Raw genomic sequence first — 6,000 nt, 5'->3', positions numbered from 1 at the left:
TTAATTTCTACATAATCGCTAGATCTATTTACATTTAAATCAACAATAAAAGATTTCCATTTGCATTAGAGATAAAAAACTTGATGTATTATATAAAAGCTGTTTTGATTAAATCAGAGCCCTTATTATTAAAAAGTTGAAAAAAAAAAAACTTTTATGACATCGAAATAACTGTTGCACTTTTTATCAACTAGTATTTATCACAATGCACTTGAGCACATGTAGTTGTTTGTAAAGTTCTGAAGAAGCAAGGGGCGCAATAGCTCCGGATTCCGGACGCTTGGCCCCTTCCATCCGGAGCGGGTCCCATCTTCCGGCATTACCTCGTCCCGCAATCACTTTTCCCCCGCTTCATTATTCGGCCCTGGGCCCCGGTCGGGTCGGAGGGGCGCGGGAGGGCGCTCTGTGTTGCCAACACCCCTATTAAGTTCGCATCAGCCGGGGGTAATTGAATAATCTTTACATTAAAATAAAGGTCGCTTTGTTTCGTACCTTATTTGAATACGGCCGCTTGCGTAAATATTCACGACTGTTCTTGGGTTGCTTTAGATGTTTTATATTCTAATTATAGCTCTCGAGGTGTCATGAATTGGTTGTGAAGCTTTTATCATTAATTTTGCATAGATATTGTTTTAATATATAAAGCAAAAATGATCTCGGACCCTAAATGTAAAATAGTACATTAATTAAACATTTACATTCTGTCAAAAAAAAATATTGAGTAACAGAAACATTAAAATAATATTATTAAAATTTTTCTGTATGTACTATAATCTCTAATATTGTGGTACATTTGCAAATCACTTAATATAATTTTTAGGATTCCTTATTAACTATATGTTGTATTAGGGTTCCTATAATAAAGGGATAGTGGTTGTACGAAGTGGCAACACCGAGGGAGGGTGGTGGACAGTCGCGGGAGACGGGAGGCGGGCGGCGTAGCGGTGCGGCGCGGCGTTCAGCGCGACTTCAGCGGACGCGTTGCGTTAGTCCGCGAGAAGCGGCGCGCCGGTTTGTCCGAAGGTCGGAGCGTGGAACTCCCCGCACCCGGCACCCGCCATCAGGTACGCTACGCCGCGCCACCCTGTTGCGCATTGCACACCAATGTTTATGTTCCACGATATACTCCCTATATTAAATTATATGTGAAAATGATATTAAAAATTCGCGTAACTCGACTTAAACTATTCCCTACGTTTTATATTATTCGCGGTTAAATATTTCATTGATGTTACCTTTTCTAGATTTACGTGCGAATTACGTATAGTAATTATAATACTTAAGGTGCTATGTATATTCTATAATTGATATAATTTCTAAATGAAAAAACAATGGTTTCCATTAATTAAGTAAACTTTTGTCATTTATAATTTTTTCTGTGGACTTTAAAGACAGTTTCAATTTATCTTTGGTGTGCAATGTGAAATTATGAGGGATTATTAAATGATTTTTGTTATTAAAAATAATTTCGACATTGTAATGTTGTAAAACTTTGCTTTTTTTTTAATTATTGTAATTATTAATGTCATTACAAGTAATCACATTATATTTATACAAAAGATACTTACGGGACAATTAGTTGTGCTTGCAACTTTGCGTTTAATTGAACGAAAAAAGGTTTTCAATCGTCGATTTATTTAAATATGCATACATAACTTAAAATGTAAACGAGTGCTAGGTATTTTTTTTTATAAAACATAAAAAATGTATTTTTTTACCTTATAATTGTTTAAGCTTCAAATGGAAAATGTTGAGGTAGATATGGTGTAATTGCATGTTTGACAAAAGTGTTGTATACATTTATTTACTTATTTAAATAATTTTAATAACTAAATTATTTAATGCCAATCGCATTCTCCATTAGACAAAATTGTTATTGTTATATATTTTCAAGAGACTTCAAAAAGAAGGAAGTTCTCTATTGGGTCAATTTTTTTTGGTTTGTTCACTCATAACTCCGTCAGTTGTAAACCGATTTGGAAAACTCTTTTTTTATTCGAAAGGATATATTTACAGATTAGTTCCATTAAAAAATATTAAAAAACGTATCAGTAGTTTAGTTTTTAAATCAAAATAACTGGTTTTGCTACAATTGAAGTCTGTTTTTTTTTGTGAAATGCAATTTAAATATTATAGTTCTATTTTAATCTACATTATGAGTATACATATCCTGTATGTTATGAAAATCTGATAGGTTTCATTTCAGGATGCAATTAAAATATTATATATTTGAAAACTACTAAAGCATATTCCTAAATATTTATAAAAAATATTATTTTATAATAATATATCTAGCATGTCTACATGGCAAAAGGCAAGAAATAGATGTCAAAGTAAAAATAAATAATCATAACAGTTATCTAAATATTCCTTTGTTTATTTTTATAAGGAAATAAATTTCATTTCATATTGCAAAAACCTATTACCGTCCCACTGATACGTACGGGTCTCTCCCATAAAGGAAAATTATAAACCTACTAAATTATTACGCTGGCCAAATGGCTTGGTATAGAGTTTTATTTATAGTTTTTTTTTCTTTTACACTCAAGTATATATTTTATTTTTTATAGAATATAAGCACAGGAGAAGGAAATAGCTTTCAATGATATCCTAGGGACGAAAAGATGACATGCTGTTTTTGTATTTCGTCATAAAAAATTTTTTAATTAAGAAACTATAGTCATTTATAACAATTATATATTTTATACACCGCGCTATTCCTTAACTCTGTTGTGTTGATTAAATTAACACATTCGAATTCATCAATTATAGTGATCAATCAAATAAATCTGTGAAGCCTAAAAGGTACTAGTTAATTGCAAAAGTTCTCCCAGAAAGTTTTGTATTGTTTCTCCTTGGTCGGGGAGAGGTAATCAAAACATACTTATTGATAAACGATATGAATATTTATTATATTATTAATGGAACGCTAATAAATCTGAAATAAAATTGAGTAATGAATGTCTATTTATAAATCTAATTGTCTTAACACTAGTCTGACTGTGGGATAGACAAAGATTCTATTATTCTCTTTATTCTAAAGCATATCTTTTGAGTCATCATTTTCATAAATCATTTCATCTATTTCTATACGTGGCGTCGTATAAAAAATATCTAAATCTCTAAATGCTTAATTATATTATTAATATTTATTATTTTTTATCTGCTGAAGGGTTTAGCGATTAATTACCATTTTACCTAATAAAAAGTGATGATGTGGTCTAAGATGCAGCATGCCGGTCCACGAAAACCTATTCACATTTATCTTAAAACTGTGTAGTTGAAAAAGTATCAGATTGGAAAAGTTAAAAAAAAGAACAGTGTATTATAAAACATCGATAAATTACTTATTTTTTTTATAAATGGTAATACGTGTGTAATATATTATATATAGTTTTCGCCCGCGACTTCATACCCGTGGATTTTGGAAGTTTTACTCTCTTAGGGGTTGTATTTAAAGAGTTTCCTTTCTTATTGTTCACCAACGCTATATAAAGTAAAATATATATGGGTCCGTTGATATATGGGTCAGTCAGTCAGCTACTAATAGTCGTCCCGGAAAAAGGAAACTCTTAAATAAAAAGAAAAGTCAATTAACATCCTCTTTTATATACATAGTTTAAATTTTATAGAATTGTGGTGGAACAACTTTGTTTTTAATCAGCTATAATAGTAAAAAAATACTGCGGAAATTGTATTTTATTTACTAATCCGGATAAAAAATGTTTTATTGTATGGGCAACTGAATCGTTTACATCATATTTCCCTTTAAATACTATTCATACTGTTACAGCTAAAGCGCTGTTTAAACATAGTACTAGTAACGTAGATTGCAGCTACTAAATCATATATTCTTGCGGTGTGGTTAGAGATAAAAATGTATATTTATCAAGTTAAACTGTTGAATGGATTTGAACGAAATTTACTGTACAGAGAGACGTTACACTGCGTGTCTAAGAGAACGTAGTATATGAGTCCGGCGGCTTTGTTCGAGTAAATGAAGTGGTTTATATAATAACAGTGCTCAAAATAATGGATAAATAAAGTAAATACCGTTCTACAAGCATTGTTGGCTGTAATAGGAAGCGATAAAACAGGTAATACGCTACATAAACACATAAAAGTCAGTACAGGCAAATAACACGGTAGGCGCAAGCTGGAAAGGCTTAGTTCACATGCACCTAGGCTTTCAGTCTTGTTAACTCAGACTTCGGTAGCACGGGATGAATTTGCACGATTCATTTGAATGTTCGAAACAACTAGTTATTGGAGGTACTTGATTGTGAGAATAGACTATTTGAATAATAGAAAGGGAAATGCTGTTTGAGTTATGCTTCATGATTACTGTCGCTCGCGTTGTTCTTTGTAAACAGGCATGTTGAATGTTACCTGCGCTCAATGGTAACAGTCGAGAAATACATCTTATGCCTTGCCATTCGTGAAGATCTAAGTACTTTGTAATTTCAATACCTAATGTTCAAATACGGTAATGGAAGGACAGGATAGTTTAACGCCAGGAACATGATTAGGACCAAAGTATCCAAGTAGACGAATTTTGTATAAGAGGGTGGACACCCTCTGTTATTCATAATTATTGTTGTGAGCATATTTTCCTTTATTAATTATTTGATAAGCAATTAGTAAATGTATTAAATATTCTGACTGTGGTGTTCATAAAAATGGTCGGGACACGGTTCAATTTTTACCGTCTGCGGTTACAATTAATGTGGCGAATTTTCCTTCCACCTAAAAAATTCATAAGCACGAACGAATTCGAGGTAAATTGTAGTTCTATAATAATACTGATTTGTAGATAGGTCTGTAGGTAAAATTTTGATACATAAATTCATTTGTCCGAATTGGAATTTCACCCTTTCTCCTTCTGCTTGGCTGAGAAGTAGATGGTGATTATGGAAATTTCTCGGCAATAAACATATTTTTTGCGTATAAATTTAACAAGCGTACCAATGTGGTATATTGAATTTTTATGAGTATTGTGTTCCCGACACCACTGTAGCAATGTTCTGGTTACTTGCGCTTCTATTGTGAATTGCTAACAATGGAAATAACTATATATGTGGACAAGCAAGTAGCCGTTCTAATTTTATAGATGTGAAAGAAGTTCCGTTTATTTGTTAGTTTTATGGTTAAACGGCTAATTAAATTTTGATAATATCTGGTATAGTATTCCCAAAGAACCAGCAAGGAAGAATTCTAAGCAACTTTAAAAAGGAGATTTTCTATTTAAATATCTTTTTACGACTGCTTAAAAAAGGAGTGTAATGTTTTTAGGGCTACTGTATGCAAGTAAGTTTCCTTATATTCTTTAGACCTTAGCTACACTATTTTTGTAAATAGTTCGTTTTGTGAAGGCAATTGTGTTTTTAAATTTGTTTAGTAAAATACATCATATTATTATATCAGCCGTTAACTGCCCACTGCTGAAAATAGGCCTCATTCATAAGGGCTTTGCAACGCTTGGCAGGCGGATTGGCAACTGCAGTTAGGCTTTGGTGATGTTTTAAAAAGGATGCTGTTACTCACTCCTCGGCTATTAAGTTGCCTATTACGGTATCCACGAGAAAGGAAGCGGTGGCCTATTCTATATTAGGACCACACGGCGGCAAAATATAGCAAAATACGCTAAGCGGTTGCAAAATATACTTGTTTCTAAAAGTGTTACCCGATATTTTTATTAACTGTGTAAATTAATGCAAATTACGTGAAAAATAGAAGTTTTTTTTTTAAATAAACCTGGGTTGGTATAGGGTTTTATTTCGAATTTTCTTTTGTGCTGGTGTATTGTGCTTTATTCCTAAGGGAATAAAATACAATACGCACATAAGTCGGCTTGCATGAAAAGGGGCCGAGGCACATTGTATTCTTTCTTCGTCACCACGCGGAATTTGTAATACATATGTACATTTGCATTATTCCAATTCAACATTCACTACTAGGTATATTGATAATACATTGTGGAGAATCTTGAGTAGCTGTATT

General features: G+C 32.4%; 1 protein-coding gene across 1 annotated transcript in view; it reads left to right on the top strand.

The window, feature by feature from the left end:
* Positions 1–913: 913 nt before the first annotated feature.
* Positions 914–6,000, top strand: part of LOC113518372 (uncharacterized) — a 55,818-nt gene continuing 50,731 nt past the window's right edge. Inside the window, exon 1 of the mRNA XM_052901811.1 lies at positions 914–1,064. The gene's annotated coding sequence lies outside the window, so the exon portion shown is untranslated. The remainder of the gene's footprint in view (positions 1,065–6,000) is intronic.

The sequence above is a fragment of the Galleria mellonella genome, unplaced genomic scaffold (genome assembly GCF_026898425.1).
Source record: "Galleria mellonella isolate WM207_F2 unplaced genomic scaffold, CSIRO_AGI_GalMel_v1 utg800, whole genome shotgun sequence".
Lineage (NCBI taxonomy): Eukaryota > Metazoa > Arthropoda > Insecta > Lepidoptera > Pyralidae > Galleria > Galleria mellonella.
This window is presented reverse-complemented; position numbering and strand designations above follow the sequence as displayed.